Source organism: Nicotiana sylvestris, chromosome 6 (assembly GCF_000393655.2).
Source record: "Nicotiana sylvestris chromosome 6, ASM39365v2, whole genome shotgun sequence".
Taxonomy (NCBI): Eukaryota; Viridiplantae; Streptophyta; class Magnoliopsida; order Solanales; family Solanaceae; genus Nicotiana; species Nicotiana sylvestris.
Window position 1 is genome coordinate 28,701,944 of NC_091062.1, and position 17,817 is coordinate 28,719,760.

General features: G+C 33.6%; 1 long non-coding RNA gene across 1 annotated transcript; it reads right to left on the reverse strand.

Moving 5' to 3' along the window:
* Positions 1-457: 457 nt before the first annotated feature.
* LOC138872191 (uncharacterized) lies at positions 458-2,560 on the reverse strand. The gene is made up of 2 exons (XR_011400646.1): positions 2,102-2,560; positions 458-529 (listed from the first exon to the last, which is right to left on the reverse strand). It is a non-coding gene; the product is annotated as an uncharacterized lncRNA (long non-coding RNA).
* Positions 2,561-17,817: the final 15,257 nt, after the last annotated feature.

The following is a 17,817-nucleotide window of genomic DNA, read 5'->3' on the forward strand; positions in this document are numbered from 1 at the left end:
ATATAAAACTGGAAAAAGAATTAATTTGATAAACAAATTAATAGTTTCTGAAGAATTTTTATTGTTACATTTAATGCGAATTCTATTTCTACATATCCTTGACATAAAATGTTGCAATTCGTGCTTGTAAATCCCATATCCTTCTCATATACTTGTTTTTAGTCCAAAGTTATAATTGTTTGGTTAATTTGTTTACAAAGATTGAGTTTGAGATAAATAAACCAATTCTTATTCTCTGCCTATGCGACTATTTGCAAACACTTAACTCTATATTTTGTAAAAAAAATCATTGACATTATTTCATATATTAAAAGAAATGAGTTGATCGCGTTCCTAAAATAACTAAGCCATTAGTTATTAAGAAAGAGAACTAATCTACTAATTGATTTAATACTATATTAACCAACTAAAACAAAACTGAAATTTAAACTAATAAAATTTAAATGAGTAGAAGACATCCTTATAATTCCAAACTTCATTTACTTGCCATGTTGAAGTTCTTCACAACATGAGTTTAAAAGATATGTACCTGATATTGAAGCAAAAGAAAATGAAGATGAAAATCAGCAACAGTAATAACAGTGCAATAGCAACAACTGCCCAGCAACAGTAACAACCCAGTAACAGACCGGTGGAGTAGTAATCCCAAAAACAAAAGCTTTAAGCTTTAAATGTAACAACAACCATTAATACTAATTTCAAACAAAGAAAGAAAGCAGTAGATTTTTTTAGCTTTTATTTTTATTTTGAAAGCTTAAATATTTTTCGGAATTTTTCTCTCTTCTATTCTCTGTCCGTTTTTTTTTCTCTATCTGTATTTCTTGTTATTCCCATTTGTCTTCAAGACTTCCCATATATATAATCCCATCCCATAAATCTTTTAATCAATTAAATCAATACTTTTTCTCTACCCAACCCATTATCTTTCCACTCATCCCCATTACATTAAATAAACATATCACACCACCCCATTATATTTTGTCCCCCATGCTTTAATTAAAATAATGCAAGATTCCCCTTTAATTTAAATCTTGTCCCCCCTTTATATTAAATAATCATATCACAACCCACCCCATTTCATTTTGTCCCCCATGCTTCAAATAAACAATTTCAAAATGTACAATTCCTAAACTACCCCTTCCGACCTTACTGAAATTACCAAACTACCCCTGAACGTATTACAAATTTACCAAACTACCCATCAGCTATAACACATCAATTAATCAAACTTAACCAAAATATAGACAATATGATCAATTTCTAACAATGTTCAAACAACAATATGAACATGGATGAACATCATAACAACAATATCACATGAACACGATTTTAACAACATTTCAACAACAAATCACATGAACACGAATTGAACAACAAAGAACAACTAAAATTTGATTGAACAATATTTTAGCAACAAACAATCCTATTTTCGGATTCAACAACAACAACAATCAAAGTATGAAGATTTCTAAATTCAATCATATTGAACTTAAAATCAACTCTAACAACATTACAACAAACAATTCTTATATTAAACTTAAAACAAGATTATGAGAACAATTCAAGCAATAATCATAAATGGTAAACAAGAAATCAAACTATACAAAATTCGGATTCAAGATCATCCAAACAAAGTATGAACATGAATGAATCTATTTTAAGACAACAAACATGACAGATTAAACGATTAAAACAATATATTCCTTTAATACAACTAAATTCTTTAAACAAATAACAAGATCGACGAAGAAACAATTATGAACTTAAACTTGAACTTAACAATATTAACAATTTCTAACAATACATAAACACATGAAACAAATTGAAGAAATAGTTGATTAAATTTCAATTTGAATCTAACAAACATCAAACTAACAAATACTTACTTAAACAATAATACAAACATGAAATAAACATGAAAACAACTAATTAAACTTCTATTTTGAAATCTGAAAATTAATTTAACAAACAACATGAACACAATAGAAAATTATTTCAAAGATGAACAACGAACAAAACAAGGATTAAATCATTTAACGATTTTGGATCCGGAAAATATCAAACAAAATATGAACAAAAATAAAACTCAAAAACAACTAACCGGAGATGAATCAACGACGAACTTTGATTGTAAATAAATCTGTCCAAGCCTCGACCAAAGCTCGAACGAAGGACGACGAAGACGAAGAAGAAGTAGAAGCAACGGCGGAGGAAGGAGGAGCAGCGGCAGCGTCGCGGACAGCCATGGCTGCTCGTCGCAGCTGGACACGGGCAGCAGCTGGTCGTCTACTGCTGCTGCGTTCAGCAGCTTATGGAGAAAATGGAGCAGCAGTTCGGGAAGCCATGGACGACGCAGAGGCAGCAAGAAAAAGCAACAAACATGGCGATGGGTTGACGACGAAGACGCAGCCATGGACGAGCCTTTTGAGCTTGACATGGAGAAGATGGGCTTCTTGGTGGTGTGTGCGCTTGTGTCGAAGGAGATTAAGCTGCTGGAGCTTAGCCATGGCAGCCATGGATGTGTGTTTTAGAGTTTGGAGAAGAAAGAAGAAAAGAAGAAGAAGAATGATAGGGGGGGCGGATGACTTAGGTCATTTTTAGGGTTTTTGGTTTTTTTTTTGTTTTGTTTTGTTTTGTGTCTTTGAAATGCAAGATAGGGGTATTGGGTCTTTTGGGTTATGGACTGGGTCGACCCAGTTCGAAATGGACTGGGTCGTAGGGAAGATTGGGCCATTTTTTGGGCCTGTGGCTTGAAATTGAAGAAGAGGCCTAATTCCGACTTTCTTTATATTTTCGCTCTCTTTTCTTCTTTTATTTTTTCTAAAACTAAATTATAAAAATACTTAAACTATTATTAAGAACTAAATTAAGTTATAAAAGCGCAAATTAACTCCCAATAACAATTAACGCACAATTAAGTATTAATTAAGCATAAAATTGTATATTTGGACATTAAATGCTAAAAATGCAAACGATGCCTATTTTTGTAATTTTTAATTTTTGTAAAACAAATTTAATTACTAACAATTGTAGAATTAAATCTTATATGCAAAATGCGACATATTTTTGTATTTTTTATTAATTTAGCAAATAAACATGCACAGATAAATACAAATAATTATTCAAAATATCACAAAATATCACAAAAATTGCACACCAAAGAAAAATCATTTTATTTTTGGATTTTTTGGGAGTAATTCTCATATTGGGCAAAAATCACGTGCTTACAACCCTCACATGGACATTACACACAATCCATTAGTTCTAAATTGCATCATACTACTACTCCTCCACAACCTAGGAGAACTGGTAGAATTTATAGACCTCCTAGATGGTTAAATGATTTTGTATATGGTCCACTGCCCAGTACTCACACTTCAGCCTCTTGCATTTATCCTATGTCTGACTACATGTTTTACACATCTCTTTCAGCTGCTTACCTTGATTCCATTTGCAATTATTCTGTCATTAAGGAACCAGATTCCTATTCAGAAGCTCTACAAGATAAAAATTGGATTGCAGCTATGAAACAGGAGGTTCAAGCATTACTTGATAATCACACTTGGTCTCTGGTTGACTTACCTCCAAGTAAAAAGGCTATAGGATGCAAATGGATATACAAGGTGAAATATAATTCTAAGGGAGAAGTAAAAAGATACAAGGCTCGTTTGGTGGCCAAAGGATACACACAACAGGAGGGCTTGGACTACTAAGAGACCTTCTCTCCTATAGTAAAAATGGTTACTGTTAGAGCTGTTCTCTCAATGGCAGCTATGTATGGTTGGCACCTACACCAGATGGATGTATTTAATGTATTTTTACAGGAAGATTTGGTGGAAGATGTCTACATGGTTCAGCCTCCAGGTTTTGCTAGCCAGAGGGAGTTGTCTAAAGTATGCAGATTGCAAAAGTCCCTATATGGATTGAAGCAAGTATCCAGACAATGAAATTTGAAATTGTCTAAGGCTCTTTTGACTTCAGGATTCTCCCAAAGTCACTATGATTACTCTCTTTTCACTAAGAAAGTTGATGGTCATATTGTGATCATCCTTGTATATATGGATGATCTTTTGATCACTGGTTCTTCCTCTTCTCTTATTCATGCCACAAAGACATTACTTCAGCACCATTTCAAGATCAAGGACCTGGGGGAGATGAAGTATTTCCTTGGACTTGAAATTGCTAGAAACAAAGATGGGATTTCTGTTTGTCAAAGAAAATTTACCCTAAGCCTAATTTCAGACTTAGGTTTGGCAGGCTCTAAGCCTGCAACCACACCCTTGGAAGTTAATCAAGGACTTACTAGTGTGGCATATGACAAAGGCCTTGTAGCTGATGATACAGAGATAGATGAGGCTATGGAGGATGCTACAAGCTATCAAAAACCGGTGGGCAAGATACTATATCTTACTATGACTAGGCCTGATATAGCCTATGCAATCCAGAATCTAAGCCAATTTAGGCACTCACCCAAGAAGTCACACATGGAAGCAGCATTAAGGGTAGTCAAGTACCTCAAAAATGCACCTGGCCTGGGAATTCTACTGTCTTTTAAGAGATCTAATGAGCTGACAGTCTTTTGTGATTCTGATTGGGCTACTTGTCCCATGACAAGAAAATCAGTCAGTGGTTTTGTTGTCAAGATTGGAAACTCCTTACTCTCGTGGAAATAAAAAAAACAGAGTACTATATCAAAAAGTTCAGCATAAGCTGAGTATAGAAGCATGGGAACATCAATTGCAGAAGTGGTATGGCTAATAGGGCTGTTTGGAGAACTGGACTTGCAGATTCAGCTACCAGTGAAGCTGTTTTGTGATAGTAAAGCAGCTCTTCAGATAGCAGCAAATCCAATTTATCATGAAGGACGAAACATATAGAAATTGATTGTCATTTCATTAGAGAAAAGATACAAAAGGTATTAATAGAAACAACACATGTGAAGTCAGAGTTGCAACTGGCAGACATTCTGACTAAAGGTCATGGTCGAGCTCAGCACGAATTTCTGTTATCCAAGCTAGGAGTGTTCAACCTGTTCACACCACTTAGCTTGAGGGGGAGTGTTGAGGGATGTTGAGCTGTCATAATTAGTTAGTTAGTTAGTGTTAGCAATAGTAATTTAGAAGTCAATTATTTTAGTATAAGACAATGTACAGTGGGTTGTGAAGTCAGTGAATGGAAATAATATTTTCTTTTCCAGAATCTTCTTCTTCTCTCTCGTTCTCTCTGTTTTTCTCTTCCGCCATTAACAGAGTTCTCAAGCTCTTAACACTATAATATTTTGTGGTAACATGACATGACTTCATTCAACTAGGAAGCTAAGGTAGATAAGAACTACGGTTGATGTACATTCCTATTCCTTGCAAATTATTACTTCATATTGTGGTGTTGCTCCTTTTGGATTTATTAGGTTTATGACTGCAACTTTTATTTTTTATTTTTTTTTAAAAAAGACAACAACCTTCGAAATTTGCTAATATTTGTATATATTAGACTTACCTAGCATCATTAAGAAAAAAAATATTCATTGAAACAGTAAAAAGGTATAAAAAATTATTTTTAGTGGCATTCTACGGACAATGAAATTTGCTCTAGCTGTAGAGTACGTTCACCGCTATTAACGAATTAGGGGTTAGAGTCACATGAAAACTAAACTCGAACAATTTATCCCCCTGAATTGGATTATGAATAAAAAATGATATTTGTTATAAAATAAAGACTATAAAGTAAAGACAAGTATAGAGAGAAACTGATATATTATTCGAATTCAAACTGATGTACATAATGAACTGAAATCTCTTCTATTTATAGAAGAAAGGAAGTTGTTGTGTAAGCTGCTACTATACCAGATATTGATAATCTTCTACTGAGAGCAATGTTTATCCATAACGGAGTACTGAAAGGATAAGCTTATTATACCCGGTATGGATAATCTTCTACCGGGGGTAATGTTTATTCATAACTGTGTACTGAAAGGATAAGCTTATTATACCCGGTATGGATAATCTTCTACCGGGGATAATATTTATCCATAACTGGGTACTGAAAGGATAAGCTTATTATACTCGGTATGGATAATCTTCTACCGGGGGTAATGTTTATCCATAACTGGGTACTGAAAGGATAAGCTTATTATATCCGGTATGGATAATCTTCTACCGGGGGTAATGTTTATCCATAACCGGGTATCGAAGTGATAAGCTTCTTCAGGAAGCTTATTTCCAATAGAGTACTTAAATAGATAAACATATTTACGGTGGAGTCCCATATGGATAAGCTTCTTCAGGAAGCTTATTTACAACGGAGTACTAAATGAACATCCATAATATAATATATTTATAACACTCCCCCTTGGATGTTCATTAAAAGATAATGTGCCTCATTAAAACCTTACTAGGAAAAACCATGTGGGAAAAAATTCTAGTGAAGGAAAAAGAGTACACATATTTAGTAATACGCATTGCTGGCTGCCTCATTAAAAACCTTATAAGGAAAACCCTATGGGAAAAACCTTAATAAGGGAAAAAGAGTACAGCGCGCATTTTACTCCCCCTGAAGAAAACCTTATTTCAAATATTTGTGTCTCCGCATTCCAATCTTGTATACCATATTCTCAAAAATTGATGTTGGTAAAGACAATCTGTTGGATTGTCACTTGAACTAATTTGATGCACATCAATGTCACAATTTTCCTGAAGATCATGTATGTAGAATAATTCTGGTGAAATGTTCTTCGTTCTATCTCCTTTTATAAATCCTCCCTTTAATAGTGCTATGCATGAAACATTGTCTCCGTATAATATTGTGGGTCTTTTATCACATTCCAACCCACATGTTTCTCGAATGAATCACTGATCTCAATCATATGCACTCCCTGCTTGCCGGTTTGAAATCGAGCTTTATGGGTATCGGATAAATAACCTGCATCTGCATTACCAATACGATCTGCACCACTTTTGTTAGCATTAGCAAGATAAATAAGTGCACCATCTACACCGAGATAGAGTATTTCAGGACCAAGGAGCTCCTCATCCTCTTCTAGAGGTTGGAACGGATCCTTATTCACTTCAAGTGATTGAATATTCATTGGTGTACTTAATGGGTACACTTTGTCCATGTAAAAGTATTTTTAAGACCCTCTTGGAGCTCTTCCGGAGTTCCAATAAGATTTATGTCACCAACATAAATAGCAAGTGTAACAAATTTTGATGACATTTTCTTTATAAAAATACATGGACAAATAACATAATTTATGTAACTTTCTTTCAGCAAATATTTACTGAGGCGATTATACCACACGCGCACAGATTGCTTTAAACCGTACAAAGATCTTTATAATTTGATCGAGTACATTTCTCAAGACTTTGAATTATATGCTTCGGGCATTTTCAATCCTTCAAGGATCTTCATATAGATTTAGCCAAATAAGTCATATAGGTTAAGACTTGTATCTAAATGGTATGACATCTTCAAGTGTCTGGACTGCTAGTCCGATCCTCACAATCTTTTACAATATTGTGCACTATATTGTATTAAATATATCGTCGACGATCATTTTGTGTCAGTTCCGAAGCGACATAACTTGTGGAGATCTCATCACTTTCTTTATTTTCAGGTACCTGAACTTTTTCGGGAGTTTCATGAAATGTTATGTCGTAGGCTCTTCTAGAGCTTATTTCCTCCTCATTATGATCATTTTGATCATTAGCTCCTACTATTTTTCAAGGATTGTTACCTTTGGAACCGATTGGTCTACCACGCTTCATGCGTACAGTAAACTCTATCCTTCAGGGACTTTAATTTTAATAGGAGCATTTGCAGCTGAAATATGATATTTAATTTTGGATCAGCAAATGCTTCTGGCATTCGACTTGAATTATCTTCTAAGTGAGGATCATGATAATTCGATTCATATAGCATATTTTTCAACTGTTTATTCCATCCCCCAAATGTTAGAAAAACTAACATATATCCCCAATCATCTTTGGGAAACATATCTTTGTGTATTATGGTAGAGAAATTAATCATATACCACGCAACAAAAGATAGTAAAAATATTTGGTTTCTGATCCTAAACCAATTGTGAAGGGAGGACTTATCATATATTGTTGATCTGATGCATACAAGTGCTGCTATATGCAATTTAGAAAATCTTAGACCAACACATGAAGCTTTGTTCTCATAAGCAATGGTTTAGCCATTAATAGGAGGTATTCAATGCTAAACCAGCTTGGATATAAACCAGCATTATCAAGATGAACTGTCTTGATTTCATAATCTGAAAATTATGCTCTTAATCGAGAAAAGCAATTCCAAATGCCAAACTGCAGGTTGTCGAAGAGCTTATATACAAATATGTCATTCATATTATATGATTATGGTCAAAACATATGTTGTAGTAAACCTGAAGTTTACTAATACAAATGGCTATCATATTGAGACTACAAATGATTGGAAGATTGATAATCTTCATGTTTCCACAATCATAGGGGGTAAAATAATATGTATGTGAGAAGTTACCCGCCTTATTCTTTAATTTGTACTATATCATGTATCACAGTAAACCAGAAGTTTACTAAAGCAAAAGTTTATGCCATAGTAAACCAGAAGTTTACTAAGAGATAGCACATGACATGATAAACTTGAAGTTTTCATTTGCCATTTTTAAATGAGCTATTTGAGAATTCAGATAAGCATATACTAAAGAACTAGAAGATTCTTCAGGAATTCTCATGTGTTGCTTGTTCTCATAATGAATTGATTATACCAGCTAAAGTTGGGACTAAGACCCCTGATTCTGAAATATATAAAAGGTGAATATGGGCCCGTTCACCTATCATGTGAACCACTTATAGGTGCATATATGAGATGGTTACATGTGTAATTATTGTCAACCTGCAGTTTGGCATTTGGAATTGCTTTTCTCGATTAAGAGCATAATTTTCAGATTATGAAATCAAGACAGTTAGCTCTTCAGGAGTTGTTGATACATTTTGTACTATCAAATATTGCTCAGACACTGCTGGTGTCATGAGAGAAAATCACAATCAAATAAACAATGTAAAACAATTGTTTAAGCACACGAAAACTCCTCTTCATAATATTTTTCCACTTCAGGAGGCAATTTCAATTGTGTTACTTCTTCAGGAGCAAATTTAAAATACGAAATATTGAGTATATATTCTCTCAATTATATTAACTCTTCTGGAGGTGAATTGTAATGTATTCACATCAAGAGCGCGTTCATATTTACCCGACTTATTAGTATTGTCACATTCACTTCAGGGAATGGATTAATATTATCAAAAGTTCTCATCCTTCAGGAAATCGAACATAATTATCTGAATGCGCATTAATCACATCAAATTGTGATGCCTCAACTTCTTTTAAAATATTTACTACTTCAGGAGCAAATCGAGGCGTGCATTTAATATAGAGAATATTTATGTAGCTTATCTTCAATTGTAACCATAGAAAGCCTAAATTATCACTTCTGGTGATCATAGGCATATACCACTTCTGGTAGTTAACAAAATATAATTACAATGAGATATACGAAATATAACCACTTCTTGTGGTTGTATATTTCTTGCAAACTCTGCTAGAGTTTAAGTTGATCTAATAATGTTATCCATATTCTTCAAAATGACATAAACAAGATATATTATAGTAAACATCATTATCAAATCATAATTTTTCTTTATGTACAACAATTACATAACCATACTATCTATTACAAATAACAAAAATTAAAATATTTACATTTCTACAGATTCACCACCGATTACATGACTTGTTTCTCCTTCTGGGAGTGCAAAGTAATCAGCTTACATCCAAATGCATGAAGTCTAAATTATCTTTAGAAATAAAATTTGCTTCAACATTTTCCTCTGTCTTCTTTAGGGAGGCTTGATAAAGCTCAACCAGGTGCTTTGGCGTACGACAGGTACGTGACCAGTGCCCTTTTTCTCCACATCTATAGCATGCATTTTCTGCATTTGGTGCTTGCACCGCTTCATGCTTTTGTTCCTTCCTTTTCCACTGCTGGTGGTGAGGAGTGTTCTTTGGTGCATTATTATTACCATGATTAGAGTTTCTTTCCCGACCACGACCATGACCACGACTGGGGCCACGACCTTTTCCACGTTTAGCCTGGTGGAAGTTCGTCTCATTCACTTCAGGGAATGGACAAGAACCAGTAGGTCGGCTTTCATGATTTTTCATTAATAGCCCATTATGTTGCTCGGCTATAAGAAGATGTGAGATAAGTTCAGAATACTTTTTAAATCCCATCTCTCGATATTGCTGCTGCAGGAGCATATTCGAGGCATGAAAAGTGGTGAAAGTTTTCTCCAACATATCATGATCAGTAATATTATCACCACATAACTTCAATTGGGAAATAATTCTGAACATAGCAGAATTATACTCATTGATAGATTTAAAATCTTGTAGCCTTAGATGAGTCCAATCATATCGTGCCTGTGGAAGAACGACCATCTTCAGGTGATCATATCCATCTTTCAAATTATTCCACAGTATGACTGAATCTTTAACAGTAAGATATTCCATTTTCAGGCCCTCATCAAGGTGATGATGTAGGAATATCATTGCTTTGGCACGGTCTTGGTTTGATGCCTGATTTTTGTCTTTGATGGTGTCTGCCAGACCCATCGCATCAAGATAAATTTCAGCATCAAGCACCCAAGACATGTAACTTTTGCCCGATATATCCAGGGCTACAAATTCAAGTTTAGAAAAATTTGACATTATTTAGGAAAAGAAAGTTTTTACCTCAGATACTCTCAAAATATTTGCTCGAGATGGCAGAGTCTCGTGCTGATAACGTGTTATAAAATAAAGACTATAAAGTAAAGACAAGTATAGAGAGAAACTGATATATTATTCAAATTTAAACTGATGTACATAATGAACTGAAATCTCTTCTATTTATAGAAGAAAGGAAGTTGTTGTGTAAGCTGCTACTATACCAGATATGAATAATCTTCTACTGAGAGCAATGTTTATCCATAACGGAGTACTGAAAGGATAAGCTTATTATACCCGGTATGGATAATCTTCTACCGGGGGTAATGTTTATCCATAACTGGGTACTGAAAGGATAAGCTTATTATACCCGATATGAATAATTTTCTACCGGGGATAATATTTATCCATAACTGGGTACTGAAAGGATAAGCTTATTATACCCGGTATGGATAATCTTCTACCGGGGGTAATGTTTATCCATAACTGGGTACTGAAAAGATAAGCTTATTATACCCGGTATGGATAATCTTCTACCGGGGGTAATGTTTATCCATAACCGGGTATCGAAGTGATAAGCTTCTTCAGGAAGCTTATTTCCAATAAAGTACTTAAATAAATAAACATATTTACGGTGGAGTCCCATATGGATAAGCTTCTTCAAAAAACTTATTTACAACGGAGTACTAAATGAACATCCATAATATAATATATTTATAACAATATTACATTTGTATCATAATAGGTGTGCTGCGTGAATTACCATTTTATCCATATTAATGAATTTTGTCACAAATCGTCACAAGTATTTCTTTTTTTAAAATTGGTTTTTGCGAGTGTAGAACTGCAAGGGTAAAACAAGATCAAATATATAGATTAACACTTAAAATTAGCATCAAGTGCTACGTAAATTAAAAAAAAAAAGACAAAAAAGAAGTGCTACTTAAATATATATAAACTATCTCATCTAAGTGTTTGATATCCACTTTAAGATCTCAACTAATTCGGAGTTGCATCATATCATAAGGATCATTAAATGAAAAAATACTTCATGTTAGAATTCCTTTTATTTTCATTAGTGCTATCCTACCAACTAAGTAAAAATCAAAATAAGTATGTAAGATGTGTGCATTTCACCCTTAAGGTGCATCTCTTTCAGTAAATATGTGATGCTTTATGCTCGGGCAGCACACATAGACAAATTAAATCTTATCTATCCTACCAATTAAGTAAAAGTCAAAATAGTTATGTAGGTTGTCTAAATTTCGCTCCTTAAGGTGTAGTCACTCTGCGTAAATGTGTGATGCTTTATGCATTGGACTGCATATATAGACAAATTAAATCTTATCTATCCTACCAACTAAGTAAAAGCCAAAATCGGCAGGTTGTCTATATCTCACCCCTTTGAGATACGATTCTTTCCTAAATTCTGCATGAACGCGATATAATTTCTACATCGAACTAACAATATAGACAAATCTTATCTATCCTACCAACTAAGTAAAAGTCAAATCAGGCTGACTCATTATCCCTACAAATTCTAGAATGATGTCGTCTGGGGAAAGGGAATAGGGACAGGTGGTAGTACGAGAATGGCACATATCAGCCCATCCAAACTGGACAACTGCTTACACATTCATGTCATTGTAAAATGTCTAGTGATAGGTTACTCCAAGTTAAAAGCACTGATTTACAATTACCAAATCAGAAAAACGTTATTATCCACAAAGAACGACAATCTTTTAGGGGCCCCAAAATATACCAACAAATCTAATCCACAACGAATACTTTGGGATAAGGTTTCGTAGCTTTTTGAAATATGTCCCAACTCGACAATGTAGATAATGCTTTATTACCCCTCCATTTAATTATATAATAATGTCTTACTTTAATTAATACACTAAATTAAAGAATATAAAAAAAATCTTCTAATCTTGCTGTCTTAAGCGAATAATGTGTGTAGCGAATTCTTTAAATTTTATTATTTTAAATAAATCATATCATTTCTACAAAAGCTACTAAAATTAAAAAAAATGAATTAAGAACTTGCGATATACATAATGCGGTATATTTTTATTTTTCTCTCTTTCTCTCTCCTAGTCATAACTCTTTCCTCTCAAGAAATATTTTCATAACATTTAGGATATGATAATCCCAAAAGCCATTTTTTCTTCTTCAAAAAAAAAAAGAAAAAGAAAGAAGCAGATTGATTACTTGATTAGTTGGTAACTTCTCACAATATATTGCTTTGTCTTATCAACTTGTATATATCCACAAAAGGAAGTGACACTTCTTTTTTTGGTATATCTTCCTTCTATCCTGATCTAGAGCTTAACTTTTTGTAGTGTTAGAATAGGAGTTCCAATGCACTCATAATTGTGCCAATAAAGCACTACAGTTTACTTCTATTAACATAAATTAAACCATACAAACCATCAATGTGGTAGATGGATAGGATTTTTTATTATGTAGTATCTCGAAAGGAAGTTGTCCCTCGTGAATTAGGAATAGCTATTTTTTAATTTTATAATGAGTTATCTTTTGTTGAGTTTGTAAAGAGCTAGTAAAAGAAAGTGACTCGCACACGTAAAAAATGTGTCTAGAGGAAAAATTGGTGTATTTTTTCCTCGCATTCGAGATATATATAAGGCCTAATCCAAATTTACTTGAGATTAATTATGCCTAATTCCAAAATTGTAAGTATTGCTTATTTATGATAATTAATCAGCCCTATTACTTTGAGATTACTTGGTTTATGTCAGGTGAGCTCTTTCGAATCCTGCGGATATATCTTATCAGTAAAAGAATATTCTTAAGGATAATGTTTTTGACGTACCTCAAATTTTTGGTGTATCTCCATGATATTTTCAATACTTTCCATCTTGAGTGGAGGAGTTCGAGTTTTGGGTATGAAAAAATTTTAATAGAAAAGATTTCCCTCTCTAATGAATCTTACATGGCATATATCCGAATTAGAGTATAAAATCAAACATTCAATAAGTAATCCAAAAAAAAATTACTTAAAATTCCTCCTTTACTTCATTTTAAGGGTGTTAAACGGGTCGGGTCAGCCCGGTTCCGGACCGGCCCAGACCGGTAGAAGGGGACTGGGTTGGGCTGGGTTAAGGACGACTGGCGGGTTGCACCGTTTACATTTGAAATACCGGTTACCCGGACCGGTATAACCCGGTCGATGAACAGTGTTGTTAAACCGGTTAACCGGCCCGGCCCGGCCCGGTTTAACGGTAAAAAAAAAATAATTTTTTAAAAAAAGAAACTGGGCCCAGATCTGACCGTTGGCAACGATCCATTTCAGAAAATGGTCGTTGCCCAACGGCTCAATTGCACAAATAGCCCAATTTTGTTTTTTTTTTAAATTAACCCCCCTTTGAAAAACTATAAATACCCTCCCCCCTCCTCATTTCTTCACTCATCTCTCAATTCTCATACTCTCTCATTCTTCAATCTTCATTCTTCACCTATTAAGGTGCAATCAACTATTTGACTTTTTTTTTTTGGAATTTAATTTATCGTAGTATTTACTATTTGAAGTTTGAACAATTGAACTTCAAAATTGGAACAATTGACGTTTCTTCGTGGTAACATTGGAGTTGCGAAATCATCAAGTGCTCAATTTATTGTCAAATTCGGTGCACTCCCTCCAACTCTTTCTCTTATTTACTATTTTATTTGCATATTTATTTGTTGCTAGTAGTAAATTTTTTACAATATATTTAATGTTGCAAAAAGAGCTTATAACAAGGTTACTAATCGGGAAAATAAAAAAAGAGCTAGTACTTCAGCTTCAGCATCTGGTAGTAATTTAAATACCTCTCCAAATATTCCTGAAACATTACCTGATAATAATATAGATTATGAATAATTGCAGAAAGATTTTAGTATAGATGATAATGAATTAGAAATGGAAGATGAGATACCACTTACACCTAGTAGTGTTGGAGCTGCTAGCAGGGGTGGTGGTCGTGGTGCTAGTAGTAGCCCACATGTGGCCCCAACTAGTAATCGTAGAAAAAGAAGTAAGGTTTGGAAATTTTTTGAGGAAATAGAAGGTACTGATAGAGTTAAATGTAAACTTTGTAATGATACTTTTAAACATAAGATTGGAGGACAATTAGGGGGACTGAGACACTTAGTAGACATATGAAAATTGAGCATCCTATAGAATGGGAATATGATGGAGATGGAAATCAATCAACTCTAAACCCTACTACTGGAGGTCTTGTGAAATATGATAAAATGAAGGATCGTGAGAAGTTAGCAAAAATGATTGCTTTGGGTTGTCTACCTTTTTATTTTGCTTCTTCATCATATCTTATTATGTATATTCAAAAGATTTACAATCCTTTATTTAAAGGTATCCCTAGAAGTACTTGTAGATCTCATATCTTTAGACTTCATAGACAATATCAAACATACATACGTTATTTGTTTAACCACCTTCCTTGTAGAGTTTCTCTAACTTCTGATATTGGCCATGCTGTTAGTGGAAATGATTATTTGACAATTACATGTCATTGGATAGATGATACTACTTGTATGTAAAAACTTATTATCGCTTTTAAATATGATGAAGATCAGAGTCATACTGCTGCGTTTATAAGTAGTACTATTTGTGAAGTTGTTGAATTTTATAATCTCAAGCAAAAAGTATTGTGTATGTCTTTTGATAATGCTTCTAACAATAATGCCGCAATTTCAATATTAAAACTGCATTTGCAACCACCTCTTGATGAAATTTTTCATGCTAGGTGTGCATGTAATGTTTATAATTTAATTGTTAAAAGTGGCCTTGATTTATTTTCGACTGAGATTACTCATGTTAGAAGAGCAGTTGGTGTTATTCAAGGAAATAATAGACAATCTAGAATAAAGGAATTTAAGAATAAGTGTGTCCAGTATAACCTTAAACCCAGATTCATGCCAGACGAAATTGTTACTAGATGGAATTATACACATATATTTTTAAAATGTTGCTACAAATATAGATTCCCAATAACTGAAGTTGCTAATGCGCATCACTGATCCAAACAGTATGTTAACAACTACTACTTGAGAGGTCATTAATGATGTTGTTAAATTTTTATATAAATTTTATACAGCTACTGTTGAGTTTTCTGGAACATATTACCCTACTGTTACTATGGCTTTAGTACATATAGCTGAAATTTCTTTTTCTACTCTTTGAATTTTGAGAAGAAAGAAAAATATATGGATGTTGTTGAAAAAATGCAAGCAAAATTCTAAAAATATTTCTTTCCAATTCCTCTGATTTACTTAATTGGTGCTGTTTTAAATCCTTCTATTAAGATGTCTGATTGTCACCAATTAATGAATGTTTTATATACTTATATGGAGATTGGACCAACTGAAACCCAGATATATATACTTGTATGAACAAGCTAAATGAATATTTACAACAATTATATAATTATTATGCAAATGTAATTGATGCTGCTGCTCTTAATGTAAGCAATGTTAATCCCACTATGCACTGTACTACTTCTGCTACTGTGGATGATGAAGAAGACCTTGATAGTTTTAATATTTTTTCTACATTTTCTAACACTCAAACCAGTAGTAGGAACATTGATGAACTTCAATTCTACTTGCAGAAGCAAAAAGAGCCTCGCACAAAGGAATTTTCACCGTTGGGATGATGGCATGAGAATGGAAAGCAATTTCCTGTTCTTTTTGCTATGGCTCGGGATGTGATGAATGTGCCAATTTCAACTGTTGCATCAGAGAGTGCATTTAGCCAAGCAAGACAACAACTTGGAGACACCCGTCACTCATTGGGAAGCAATGCTTTGGAAGTTTTAGTATGTTTCAGAGATTGGATTAGATCGGAACGAAGAAATCAAGGACGTGAAAATGTTGATAGCCCAGAAGACGAGGAACTTGGAGATATATTAACACATGGTAACCCATCCGAATTTAACACTCTAGAAGAAGGTCACTCAGTTCATATTGATTATGAAGAACTTACTAAGGCAATGCAAAACCTTTGAATTTACTCTTTTTTGGTTAATTTACTTGTTGTTAAATGTAAACCTTTCAATTTGTAAGTTTAAATTTTGGAATAAATGTAGCACTTGCAATTTATAAGTGCAATTTTTTCCCATCTTCCTTGTATTCTTTATATTAATACAAAGTATTAATATAATTTACAATAGTTATACAAAATACAAAAAAAAAAATTTTTTAAAAAAAATACTAAACTCTGCCCCCTCAACATGTAACCCTTACGGTTCAACTTTTACCAGAATAAACCCGAACCCGTTAAATCTGGCATGCCCCAACCCGTAACTGGCCCGGACCATAACCCGTACGGATACTAAAATTTCCTACCTAGCCCGGCCCGACCCACCCGTTAAACACCCATACTTCATTTTCACCCTTGATGCAATTGTGGATATGGAGATGCCAGGTGGATCATTACATTAAAAGGCCATCGACCGTCCGCGGCAAATGGCCTTCGTAGTTCCACTATCTCAACCTCTATTCATGACACGCTTTCGTTTTTCTCCCTCACATTTTAAGTGGGCGTGTAAAATTTTAAAAAATAGTGAAAATAATATGTGAAAATTTGAGTTGTATTTGGACATGAAAATAATATGGGTTAATTTTGAAGTTTTATGAATGATCTGAGTAAATTTTTTGAAAAAATAGCTTTTTGAAATTTTTAAAAATTTTGAAAAATTTCAAAATTCATCTTCAAGTGAAAATTACAAATTTTATGGCCAAATGCTGATTTTAAAAAAATGTGAAAATTTTCCGAAAAAAAAGTAAAAAAAATTCTTATATCCAAACCGGGTCTAATAGTGCTAAAAACTTTGTACTTAGAATCAAGAAAATAGCAATTTAGATATATAAGGATCTAACACAAAAAGAAACACAATAGAAAAAAAAGAAAAAAAGAAAGATAAAGATTTGAGTTCGGACTATCAACCAATCTACTTAAAACATGCAGCATTACAAATTAACTAGCATCTTAAAGTTCCTAATACGCGTATCACATTGTAGAAAAACACA